Source organism: Rhyacophila brunnea, unplaced genomic scaffold, assembly GCF_057557595.1.
Source record: "Rhyacophila brunnea isolate RB1 unplaced genomic scaffold, BYU_Rbru_1.0 scaffold_1, whole genome shotgun sequence".
NCBI lineage: Eukaryota > Metazoa > Arthropoda > Insecta > Trichoptera > Rhyacophilidae > Rhyacophila > Rhyacophila brunnea.
The window spans coordinates 30212824-30227912 of record NW_028232751.1 but is presented as its reverse complement, the minus strand read 5'-3'; positions in this window follow the sequence as shown (position 1 = coordinate 30227912).

Sequence of the window (15089 nt, the reverse complement as noted above, 5' to 3'; positions counted from 1 at the left end):
AGCTAATTTGTCAAAATATTCAAACACGAACTTTAGAAAAAGTGTGGGGGATTTTAAAAATTAGTGACCTTACACCATTTCCAAAACATTAATAATAATATAAAATTATTTTAAAACGTATGTTTTAAAGTTGGTGCATAGATATAGAGAATCACAAAACATAGGTACGTGATATTAATGAATTTAATATTATAATGTTACCTACGAAATATTTATTTAAATTTAAATCACAATAATTTCGCAAGTTGTTACAAACTTTTGGCTACATTTGCTATACTTATATATGTATTTTAATGATTCATAGAGTGTCATATTAATCATATTCAGTCAATGGCAGAATGACTCGAAGTATCAAAATGACAGGTATCATTATAAACATATTATTTTAAGCTATGCCCGATGCAAGGAAACATCTCTATAATCAGGTAACTACTTTCCTGGTGTAACTAATGGATGTAGTATATATTTCTATACTAGCTGACCCGGCAAACTTCGTACCGCATCAGAATCAATAATCTTGTGTTAACTTATTAGCTGAATTAAATTCAGTTTTTTATTAAGTTAAAATGAATACTCAAAATGAATAAGTTCAATAAATGTGCAAAAATCAAATCAAAATGAAAAGTATTTTAATTATATTGAACTGTACACACTGTACACACACGATGACGGCGTGGATTAAACGCCGGTCTATAGTGTCGAGGGTCCCATGTTCGAATCCTGGGTCTGGTAAGTTCACATATTGTAATTCAATTTCAATTCAATGATGACTACCGAGCCAACCTTCAGTCATAAATTATGCGGTGGCAAGCCAGGCAGATCCAATGAGTTTAAAAATTCAGTTGGATAGTTGGTTGCTTCGTCTTCGTTTGTTACACAGTCGATATATTTAAAGGAATGCAGTGGACCAACGATTTGATTTTGAATTGTGAAGTTTAAGTGATCCACATCTTTGTTCTTTACCGCAAGAATGCTCGTTCACTCAACCAATTGTCATGTTTGTGATTAGCAATGATGTTCGGTAACACTTTGTTGATGAGTTCGTCCTTAGTTGAGACGAAATTGGAAAAATTCAGCGGAAACGAAATCCATCCGCTCGATTCATCGACAGGAACACGGCTGTTACTGATAGTCAGCAATTGCTTGGAGAAATCTTCGGCAGATGCAGTTTGTCGTCAGCTAAAGTGTCTTCACATAGTACCACAGAGTCGATAATTTGAGGCAAGCATTTATTTTATCAGCAGCGGTCGATCTTGGAATGACTGGTAGTGTTTGGCGAAAATCGCCAGATAGTAGAATCATTGCGCCTCCAAAACTTCTCGAGTCATTGCGCAGATCTTTCATAGTTCAATTGAGTGCTTTCAATGCGCGTTTGTGCGCCATTTTGCATCCATCCCAGGTGATGATTTTACTTGCTAACAAAACTTTGGCCATTGCTGAGTATTTCGCAATGTTGCATGTCAGTTTTTCAGTCGGCAACAATTTCAACGTTGAATGAGGCGTTCGGCATCCTTCAAACAACGTGGCCGCTATCCCAGAAGAAGCAACTGCTACAGCATTTTCGGATCTCGCACGAACAGTAGCCAAAATCAATGACATGAGGAATGTCTTTCCAGTTCCATCGGGCGCGTTGAGGAAAAATAAGCCACCATTTCCATCATCAATTGCCTTCATTAACGTATCGTACACTTCCTTCTGTTGAGGGTTCAACAGTGGTACATTCGTTCGAACTGATTGGTTCAATGCATCTCGATCATATTCACGATCACGTTCCAATTCTCGATTGAAAGCGTCGTTCATTCCACGATGTGGCGTTGGCATTCCTAACTTGACTAAAAAACTGCCGCACATGAGGTAACACATGTATTCGATCAAAAACAAAGCCTGGTTATGTATCTCATCATTCACCTCGAGATCGGGATTCCCTGAACTGACACAAATTCGATGTAAAATGTCTTCTGACATGTCATCCTTTCACTTGTTCCACAGTTCAGGTGGATTTGATGGGAAGCATGTCGAAATAATGATATCAAATAATGTGCGTATCTGACTTGAAGATGCAGAAACAATTGCTTCAGCAATTGTCATATCCCAATGAGTATCGTTTTCAAGCAAATTGAGCTGTTGACATGAAGCACGAAATATTGGGCACACTGCACTACACCATTGACAGTTAGACATTTCGACTATCATTCTTTCTTTTGTTTGTTTGTTTCTTCTTTATTGTTTCTGTCATGTATCAGAGATGGCGTTGTATACGGATTTAAATTTTTTGTGATTTTCTTTTATTTTCGAATGCGCGAGGTTTTCATCTTTCAAATTCATCGATGTCAGTCAAAAGCCTTTCCATACAAAACATATGAGAAAATTATTTTTCTTCATAATTTATTTTTTCCGTGATTTATCCAATGTTTTAATAGTTATTCTGCTATTCGGGGTGGAGACAAATCCAACAAATTAAAGATCATACAAATCGGTCCAGCCGTTCTCGAGTTATAAATGGTGTAACTAACCCGACTTTGTTTTATATATATAGATAATATACGTATTCTCAAAATATCTTATACTTACTGGCAATGTGATAAAACATTATAAATATTATCGTATAAACGAATGGGTAACAATCGATAAATTCTACGTATCATCACAACTAAAAAACTTTGGTACCTCTGTCATATTATTAGCGAACAATGTTTACCCAGACTGACTAGTTACTGGAAAGTATAAAGATTTACTTACCAGAAAAAGAAGCTTATTAAAAACCTCCATGATTAGTATGAGTGCAGCTCCACCGAAAATTTCCATGTAGCATACGATAAATCAAACATCACGCTGATGATGGTGGTCAACCTCCGATATAGGATGGTATAAAAAAAAGAATACAACCCTCTCCCTTAAGACTTTCTTCCCATCTATTAAGCGGTCATCTTGTGGAAATTTTCTAACAACTGTATTGTGTGCGATGTATTTATTATCTAGAATAACGTTAAAATTTATAAAAAGCATCAGGATCTCTCCAAATCATATATCTTTTATAATGAAATCTACATTTTAAGTCTTGAATAATATTATTAATTTTGAATAAAAATAGTTTAATTAGGAATTAATAATAATTTATCAAGTTATTTTCTATCCCTATATCAAAAATTTATAATAATATAATAACGTTATACTCGATAAACTCAAACAAAGGTTTGTGGTAAACATATTTGACAACGTTTATAATGTAAATGAAATTTTTGTCATGTAAAATTAAAACAATTTTATAATATGTGGTGAATACAAAGTGAACATTAAAATATTTCAAAAAGTACCTATTATCATATTCAAATGCTGACGAAATTTCAACAGTAAGCTTGACATGTGATCTGCAGCTAGGGATGTGCGACTAAAATTGATATTTTGGTACGATTTAAATAATTTTAGTTGAAAAATAAAAGCATAAAATAAAAATTCAAAATCATTTTTTCCCGATATGTCTTTTAGTAAGTTTTAACTGATCATTATATAAGTTTTGAGTATTATTGCTTTTCTTACCAAGACCCTAAAATTACATGGGCCTCCTATTATAGTGGTTGCATTAACAGATTTTTGTTTTTAAGAGAAATGATGTTAGCCAGACCCAGTATCCGATTCCAGGATTCATAGCATTATAAAGCGACGCATTATAAGCTCGACCAGCGTGGAAGTTGTAATAATACAATTTATTGTCATTTTTGATGAAATATAAATTTAATAATTTATGAATCAAAAAGAAGTCAAAATATCTTTTCTATTTTTAAAATATAAACAAATCAATAAAAAATGATAGTCTTAATAATTCTAAAATATTAGACCGAGAGGTTTAAAAAAATACTATTTTTTGTAATAAAAATACTTTACGCAGTCATCAAATGTTTAAAATAAATATACAAGATAATAAGGTTTCATAATTATATAAATAGATTATCTACAAATTTTATGGAATATCCAGGGTTATGCTCTTAAAATACCATTAAATCTCCATTTCGACCTATGTTGGGCATGTGGGCCCTTAAGCTAATTTAAAATTATTTTCTGAATTCAAACAATAAGTAATTGACATATTTTGTAGTATTGATTGTTTTTTCTTGAATCTAAATTCTAATCTATTCCGAGAATCGATCTTTTTACAACTTTCGAACGTCCCTGTCGGAGGAGTATGTATCTACGGTGGTAAAAATATCTACATAAAAGTTCGACTCCATGATATGGCTCACATCTCGAAAAATGAATAAGTAACATTAAATATTTGCGATGCTCAAATTGTTGGCATTCCGGAATATCGGCAGAGCACGCTTATTACATTTCGCTTCCATTGAAATTGGAAAATAATTTAAAAAGTTTTTTCCCGTAACGGTATTTGCCCTTCGACCGTATTCCAGAGAAATTTCTTTAACACAAAAATAATCAATTTTAAACATTTATCAGTAGGCCATAAGAAGCGATATGAGAAAATATAACTGGTAATAATTAAGTAGTATTTTCAAATTTGTTCTCACACTGCCCAAAGCGTGAAGTGTTCAAAAAATACATTTGTTTATTTACATGCATTAACATAACCAATTACCAGCTTAAGACATTGGCTGGCAGCACAGGTAAAATAGTGAAAATATTATAATTTATTAAAAGTGATTTCGATTTATATGCAATCACAAAAAGAAGATCTTAGAAACATACACCATTTTAGAAAAAAAAAACGTACCAAATGAGATGTACCTATACTCACATAATATTATCAATTCACTGTTTGAATGTGTGCTGTTGTCATTTTAAGCCAATAATCCAACATTCTTTCATTCTCAGAAAAGAATATTAGGTGTATTCTATAAATTATAGGCAAGCTATTTTTGGAATAAAATAAATACTTTTAAAATTTCTCGAGATTTTCAGTGAAAATTTACAAACTAAATAATAAATAATATTGTTAAGGGAGTATTTATAATATTATCTTTGATAAATTTTGTCTTGAAAATAACATGAATATACAGAAAAATTACTTGACGAAGACAATGAAGTCGCGGGTTATCTTGCTTGTTGTTTGACAGTACATAAAAACCTTGGCGAGTAAACTCGTTCGTGGCACTCTTCAGGTTAAAGCTTGCGTATTTTGAGTATTTAATAAAATATACTTTATCTAGTATACTGTATTATGCAGATGATGCAATAGAAGAGAAACTTGTGTGGAAACTTATCTTCTTCCGCTTTTTTAAAAAATAAATTGCATTGGTTTTTTTTTAAGAAATTAATGACGTGGATACCTATAGTAAGAACAAAAGTAAGTAGTGGCCGAATAATAACTATCAAATTCATCTATTGTTTATAAAAATATCAAGTTACTTTGCAGCGATACATTCCCACAAAATGTATTTTCTAGTAAACAACATACATATCGGTGTAGTATTACATATAACAATACTTAATTAGTATTACGGCGTATTGAGCTAAGTAAACGTTTCCCATAGTATTTTTGCTTACAACTATAATAAAATAATATCATAGCGCATTATACTATTACTATATTATCTGAATAATCAGTTTTCTCGTAGTGTCATATTTTATAACAAATAATATTTCATTTCACTATTCGATTTAAAACGCTGATGCTTATACTTAGTCTAATGTAATTGTATACCTATTATATTTTATATTGTGTAAATTTTGTGTTGACGTGTTACTTTGGTATTGTATAAATAAGGGAAAACAATTCAACACAATGTCACTCAAATCAAGTCACTCGACTCAGAGTAATTAGCAAGTAACTATCATTGTATAAATACGCTGCTAAATAAATCTCACCATACGACATCGAAGACTTCGTCATTACTATCATCCTCTACCTACGCATCGAACACCACACACGAGTGACCTCAACAGTGGCGACCAACCACCGACAGTAACTTAAAGAAGAAAAGTATTGTGACGCTGTGAAGAAAAATCGTATATACTTATATGAAATAGAAAATTCATTTAATAAAATTATATCGATTCTATGAAAATATACGTCATGAGCTTTCATAGGTGGATGATTGTCACATTTGCTTGACATATAATAAAAAAATATAATTGTATTTCTTTATATTATATCCTAGGTAACATTTTCTTTTATTTATAACATATTTTTACCAAAAATTGTTAAAATAATAATAAAATCATTCACAGAATAATTTAATAGTTACCTATGAAGCACTCTCCTTAATTATTTTAGACTAGTTCTCTGTTAAAAAAGATAGGTAGTAAAAAAATAATGTATATATTTAATTACTAAGGCCTTCCACTGAGGACTAATAGTAATGAAAAATTATTATATGAACATATTTATGTACTTAAATAACATAAAAATAAATATGCTCACTGCTTCGAGCTTGTTTCGCATATTACATTTTATTAGGTTGGCTCTATTTCGTCGCTGGATGAACGAAGTGAGCCGGCCCTCTGTCGAGATTACAAAATTAAAGTGAATTCTATTTTATACAAACTTGGCTGACGTGGGGGACCAATTGAAAAAGTTTCAATCTAAAAAGTTCAGTTACGACACCTCTACCTCTGCTACACCTTGCACACACCCTCGAAACACAACTAGCTATAAATAATTCAATGATAATGTTTGACTGCTTCACTTTTGCGCTATTTTGTTAACCCTTCGTGTGGGCGCAGGAATTGCTTCTTCTTCATTCTCAGAAATTCTCTCTTTACCCTTTCCCGCTCTATGATACAAAGTCAAGTAAAGTAATACGAGTTCTTGTGATTTTTTCCAATGAATATGCACATTGCCCAGATTATATTCAAGTATGCTTAGATACATTGATAACATAGTAAATAAAATAATTATTTTAAAATATATAACCTATAAGATAATGAAATGGCAACAGACTGAAATGTCGCTTAAGAAATATACAACCTCTGGATAAATACAACAATGCAGTAGGTATCTAAGTTTGCCGCACCGCTCCGACTGGAAAATCTCTGGTTAAGAATATTATCTTCAGTGTCTCAAAAATGAATCAGTAAAAACGGATTCACACAGAATATTTACTCATACCTCATTACGATACCGCGTGAAAGATTCTTTTTGCTACAAAGTAACCTCAACATATTAATATCTATTTCGGATGTCATGAATCTTTCGTGTAAAACCGATCTAAGAGTATTTATTAGAATGTAAAAACTATTTTTGTAGTTATTACTGGTAAAAAAGATACTTACGACAAAATTAATTACTTAAATTATTATTTTAAATTGCTCTCTTTTAAGGTTGAAAATGATCACTTATTATGTCCTTTTGAAAAGTCGAAATGTTTTTTTACGACTTTTTGTATGCTGAATGCATTCAAAGAGAGAAGCGCCTATCTACCGAATCAGGCGCCATAAATTATATAAGGCAATTAAATTTATTTTTATACAATTCCAATTAATTCCAAGGGAAATTTGTTATCGGAGTAAAAAAACAGTTCTGCAATAAAATTCGCGCGATCACGCACATAATAGAGTAACTGCTGTCATTGCGGACTACAAGAATTTTAATTTCTTTTTTATAACATCATTAGGTTTTTAGTGTTCATAACTGTCGGAAAAATTAGTATTTTTTTGATTATTATCTTATTAATTTACTCAGTAGGTTGTTTATTTTAACCATTTACCTTTCTGTTCACCCTAGTACGCCATTTACAACGTTTAGTTATGGTAAAGCATAAATAGACACCATGTATTTATATTACGGTTAATGTTTACTATATTGGCCACACATCCGTGACGATATGATTTATACAGTGTAAAATAGTTAATATGAAGATATTACAAATATTTTATAAACATACTCAATTAGCTCTATTTTAGTATAAATATTTTTTTGTAAATATCATCCACTAGTTTATTGACTATGCATGAAAAAAAGTTTAACTTTAGCCCCTATATAGCCAAAAAGTTATAAAGAAGACAGAGTAAGTATTGAAAGTGTCACAGAAATTGGAGGCCTAGAGGTTAAAAACCGGTATTTTGTCACTAATCCTCTCACTATTAGAATATTTGTGTAGAAACTAATTTCACACATCATGGTATTAAAACTATTACTAATATCATTCAAAACACATCTCATAAGGAGAAAACTGATACATTTGTCACATTTTATTTATTTTTCAATTATTCTGTTGATTATTAAAGATATTTTAATAAAAATATTTTAAACTATGATCTTGAATATTTTTATAAGGTTAATTCAATGAAAATGTAATTATTTGTGAAAAGGACAATCATTAAAAAGCTGGTCCTTTCATCACTCTAATTATCTGTTGTAGTTGTTTATTCATTTAATATTACTATTCGTAGTTCCTCAACTACCATCTAAGTTTAATATTATAAAACTGAATGAACTGAACTATATTATAAAATAAATACATAATTTTGACTGCTCAAATGAATTGTTTGTAATGGTTATTTATTGTATGCACTTCTACAATGTATTACATTTTGAAGATGTATATAATATTTAGACAATATTAATTTAATTATGTACGTTAATTTAGTATTTAATAGTTTTACATCATTCTCGGACAAATAAATTATAATATGCAAGAAACCACTAGTTTGTTGGGAGGTTAATTTTGAATTGCTTGATTAAAATGTTTGATATTGACTGATTAATAAATTATATGCTGTTCGAGTAGCAAGTTCTTATTTATCATCGTTAGTTATACTTTCTATATTGATTGATGTTATTATACTGTCTTCTTCATAAATATGTAAATTAAAATAGCAACTAAAATATTTACAATATAAAAATATTTATCTAATATTAATAAAGTTTTCTCAAAAGCAGTGATCATTGTATAGAATATAATTTGTACCTACTTACTCACACCATACAAATAATTTGTATGTAAAATAATATAAATAGTTATTATTGTATGAAACTGAACGCACTTTCACCGATAAATTATTCCTTATAATCGGTTTAATATATTATATAGGCGTTATCTATGTGTCTTTCAATTTTAGAACGGTCGAAAAAAGCTGAATATTTAAAAAAAAGATTAGAAAATCAACGAAACGAGAACGCAAAAGCTCATATAATTTTGATGAAAATGTTTTTTTTAAGTCAAGTAAAAAATACTATAATTGATTGGGTTTATTCAGTTTTAATTTGAACACGCATTTTTCAGTATGATTTAATGTTTAAGATCTGATTCTAATTCTTTTATAAAATGTGTCCAATAATGTTCGCTTTCCCTCCACTATTCCTGATATAAAAAATCAATTACGAGCAGCCGTCACAATGCGCTGGGCCACTAATTAGTTTTCTGTTTTGTTGAACGTATTCCATTGGTTTTTGGCCGCCCGCCGCCTAAATAAAGTGTTGAAATTTAATTTATAAATCAATTGGAATTCAGTTATATGCTTTTTAAACGTCGATCAATTAAAATAAACTTTTAGCCGCTAAAAATTCATTAGCTCCCGTTCATTTATAATCAATATTATAGAACTAAAGTGCGTATTCGTTTCAATCTGCCAGCCAAAATAATTCAACATTGTTAAATGGTTATTAAATACTTAGTAATAATTATATTTCTTGTCTTTAATGTTTCTTCCTGCTTTATTTATCTACGATGGACTAATTAGTTATACTTTTGAAATGAAACTTGTTTAGAGATGGTAGCGTAAAATTACATAAAGGAAATTAATATAAAACTAAAATCCATAATAAAAACTATCAAGGCTGGATAATCTGTGAAGAGGTATTAAATTCTTGAAAAATAAAATACATTTTAAAATAATAATATTATAATATAATAAACAACAATAAATAATATTATAGAACATGAGAAAGAATTAACTATTAGAGGAAACATTGGTGTCATTATTTAGTTTTACTTCTCCCACACGTGGAAACTATATACATTATTTTAAATAATAAATTGCATCTGTCATTTCAATCAAGTAGATACAAGTGAAAATTAAATCAAATATTGTATAAACATAAAACATATGTAAACAAATTATAAACAATATTAATTAATAACTATAAACTAAAACAGCACGAACGGTAATAATCTAATGAGACTAACAAAATACACGATCTGTAGAAAAAGAGAGTTAAGTTAAAATCATAAATTTGAATAGTATCATTGACTTTATGAGAATATAAGTTAGAACAGTATTGTTCCTAGTCAGAAAAATACTATAAGTACCATTATGATATTCTGTATTGATTCTACCGCGTAAAAGTCACACATTTGTTCTTACTTTAAAAAGTAACTTTCTACAATTTTTCATAGAATCACTGACGTAAAGTCTTTGGAGAAAAAATGCGTCTTTTTCCTTATTTTCTTTGCAGCGAAGCAGAAGGCTGACGATGCAGTCTCTTATCATATTAAAAGTGAAGACGAGACTTTGAACCTGGATCCAATACGTGCTAAGAATGTAATACTATCATAAGAGTATTTCGGCGTCTTTCAAGGCCGCTAAACACCATCCATATGGCGTATGTATACGGAGAAGGGATGCTGGTATAATATCCTTAAAGAGTAGAGACATCCATAATATGTACACATTAAATAACGGACATGGATTAAGTCGATTAAGTCTTTTATTTTTATCTTTCTTGTCATGATGAACCTGAAACAATGTTTATTAAATTTATGATTTTGTATTTCGTAACTGAATATTTCATGTTTTGGTTTTTTTCAAATGAATATGATTCCAAGACTTTTGTGTTGCAGTTAATCCACACTATAATAATAAAATTATAATATAAGATAAACTGCAGGATTGGGTTAATCATGTCACTGTGTAAGTATTTATTATTTTCTTTTGAAATTCGAAAATATCTATTTTTTAGTTTTGTTATTAAATCATTATAATATAACGAGTCATTTTCACAAAAAAAAAACACAATAATTAATAGAATGGACTAGATAGATCGGGATCTTATATCTAGGCGTTCTAGGGTATGTGACATTCTTCGTTTATTTCACCCTATTCTCACACCCTTGATAAGGGTTGGTCGAATAGCTGCTAAATAACTACTAAATGCCTGCTAAATGAAACCGTTTTGAAAAGCGCAAAAAAAAACACCACCGCATTACGAGCTGCAATATTTTATATAAATTCAAAAGATATTTATCGTTTTTTATATATTTTTTTGTGTCTTATTTTATTTCTTATTCCGCTTTGTATCCAACCTAAGCATGTTAAACGTCAAATATTACCAACTTCTATAGTTAGTTAGTAAGTTAATCTGACGCTATAGACCATTCAGATCTATAACCGACTACACAACCATTCTCCAGGAACCTCTACCTCGTGCTCCCTCTCTCTGGTTATTCACATTCTTGACGTTATATGCCTATCTCCTCCGGAAGTGACCCAGAGGCCGAGTGCCTACAGGAGGTCCTTCACAAACTTTATAATTATAAAGCTTTAGCTCGAGATAAATATCATTTAAAAACGTGATCGTTTACCATTATTATTTAATTTAATAACATCTGACTTCTAGACCACTGAAATATTATAAATTTAAATTATTTTAATGTATTTTACGTAATTTTACTCTATTGTGAGACTAATCTCTTTAGTCGATATGCGATTAACATATCATTATAACGACAGTATTACCATACTCTGATTTACTATGACAAACATTAAACTTTCATTGAGATACCGAACCATTCCAGAAAGTTTAGCTAGATGTTTATTTTCCGCGATGTGTGGTTGTGTTTATCGTTTATAATGAGCGGCGGCCCTAACTAAAGAGCGGATATCGTATAGGAAGAAGAAAAAAAAAATGTTTATCGCTTACAATTGGCGGTGATTTTATTTGAAGAGGATGACGAAATCGATGCCTCAGAAGATTTAAAAGAGGACCTCGAAACAATTAAAACTAGTCAAAAAATATATTAAATTATTCAAAAATATTTAACAAAGCGTGTTTCTACCAAATGAGTACCTATATAATATTATTACCCAAAACATAACAAAATCCCTGCATATAACACTCGAAGACATACGTTAAAGTGCCCACCACCATATATAACATAAACACAAAATTATTATGTGGGGTGTTAGTTTCAAAGTCGATTTTCCGTTATTTTGAGATAGTCGTAAAAAACCGCCAAGCACAATAATATTAGTTATCAAATAGATGTTCTCTAACATTAAAGTTATTAAAAAACATGTTAAATAAAGTTAATCGTCAAATATTTAAAAAATGTTTTTAATTCTATTCTATCCAAATCTATCTAAAAAAAGTAGTTAATACTATTTTGAAAAGAAACCAACCTGCATTTCGTATATAATATCGACAGTCCCTTCGTAAACTCGGAGATCTACTAAAACATAATTTTACAGGAGAGCTATTAGAAGTCAAAATAGTTTGTTTTCTACTGAACTTCTATGTTTTTATTACTAGGCACCTGAAATTCAGGGATCATTATAAATATTATACACAGTTGATTTACTCTTTATTACATTATTTCTAAATCATATACTTTTAGTAGAACTGTAGTTGTGCGACTTTACGTTGACTTCCAAACATCCGTTAATGAGAAAACTACCACATGTCTCACTTTACGTGGGAAAGAATTCATATCAATTATTAGCAACTTTACTTATTACTAATGAAATCCTCATAATTTTTACTATTTATAAGAATATTATCTTCCTATTAGATAACATTGTATTTAAAAAATCTTCATTTATCAATAATAATGTAGATGTTCATCTGCTTTATCAACATTTCTACCCTAAGCAATAAAATCCGATCGAACAGGATGCCACCGGGGAAGGATTACGTTTATGACACTAGTTAAGCGTCTAAATATCTACCTAATTGTTGTTTTCGCCGACAATAATGAAAAAGTATCCACGCATATGGTTGAAAAATCCAAGGATTATGAAGTCCGTAGGTACCTACCAGCGTTCATTACAATAAACAACAACTTTTCTAGTTTATGAAGGGCATGCTTGTTTCGGGGATTTTTACGATGGTTTTCAGATTTTTTATTTTCGACTTTTTTTGTTATGTGACCGCTCATTTAAATATACCTATTCTCTGATATCACGAACGAAAACAGTCAAAATAATACACGTGCTTTTATAACGTACTTTGTTAACAGCCACTTGCACGGAGTATATAAAGACAACTGGCCACCTGCACGACGTACATAAAGACAACTGGCATTTATCTGTTTATGTGACCGGAAGTGATTATCTGGTGTCCGATGTAAATACGGACATGCTTTTTTGGTAGATGTCCGAGTTTACGTAGGGACCGTCGATATTATGAATGTACAATATAATTTCGTTTATATCGTATAATATGTACATTGTATGTATGACAGGAGTACGCCCAAGGTGGCCGAGGAGCTTACGCATCAGGCCGTCGCTTTATAATATCATGGGTCCCAGGTTCGAATCCTTGGTATGACAACTGACAACTACACATATTGTTTTTCAATTTGTGTTTGGACCTAATAGGTTGAGCAAGTGGCTGACATCCATTTCTATAAGTCGGTTAGGGGGAAGCCAGATGGGAACGACGCTAATTGTCATAGCCGATTTTGGGCAAAATTCATGAATTCAAGAATGAAAACCTAACCTTACCTAACCCAACTTTACTTAACTTAACCTAACCCTACAACTGACTCAATCTAACAAATAATCCAGTATATCGGCTATTTTCAAAATATGTCGCTGGCTTCCCCTTCCGATTTGTACCCAAAAATCTGTTAATACAAACCTCTACTCTATGGAGGCTCATAATATGATCTTATTAGGATCGGACTTGACTTGGTAAAAAAATGTGTTTACATAACCAGAATCAAGTTGATAGTCTCATGTGTCATCACCGCCGTCTTTAATAATCAATTGGCTAGTGAAGATATTATATTGTTGTTTTTAGAATGGTTAGGTTCTGAATCCACCACTGAATGTGGTTACTTTCCGTTTGCTTCTGTTCTGAATTTGCAATACTATGACGCACCTACGATGTGCGAGAATATATTGTAATAAAAGAATGCCTAATACGTCCGTTATTACCGCTATTGTCAAATAAGCAGTTTTTTTTCATTTTCTCTAGGTTATTGTACGGTCGGGGAGAGTGGAGTAGGTAAGTCACAGCAGTGTTGCCCTTTGTCCCAGCCAGTGACAGAGCGAGCGCGTCTTTGTTAGTCTTTTCTATTATCCAACCCCCGACATGATTTACAATAATTGCCAATAAAACAGGGACCAGACTTGGCGTAAATGCCAATGTCATAAACATTTTATTTGGTTTGTCGTCCATTGTAACGAGCTAGCTTCCCGCCGAAACTGCCCTTACCCCGCGCGACCACCTGCCTCCGTTCACTCCGAAATACGTTTTTTCTCGCTTCCATGTACTTAGTTTCCATTATAAATGCGCAACATTGTCGCAATTCATTTTCCTTCGAATTTTCATCACCTTAGTTAATTAATTAATGGATTTACGTACATACTACAAATGTTGGTGTACAAATATACCTACTGCTTTTTATTTATTTACTAAATTCACCATATTAAAACAGTTTTCCTATACGGAATTCGTATTATTCGTTAATATTGAAGTAATCATTTTATTAGTGTGGCAATAAATGAATTCATTTTATTTGTTTCGAATATAATCATGTCTTTTTTTCAGTTTCGTTAATCTCATTATCACAATTTCCTTCAAATTTTCATCACCAAATCATTTCATCAAATTAATTAATGGATTTAGGTACCCACTACAAACGTTGATGTACAGTTAGTATACCTACAGCTTTTTATTTATTTACTTAACGGCCCACATGCTCGTCGTATGTCAAAATTGAGTTTTTATTATATTTTCAAACCATGATCCTGGACACTCTTAAACGTTGTAGATAATCTATTTATATAAATTTGAAGCCTTATTATCCCTCATATTTATTTTAAACATTTGATGACTGCATAAAGTATTTTTGTTACATAAAATAGTAGTCTTTTAAACCTCTCGCTCTAATGTTTTAGAATATAGTCATATTTCGGTACATGAATGTGCAGTGGTGTAAAAATTTTTTACATTTATTAATTTTTAAACGCAT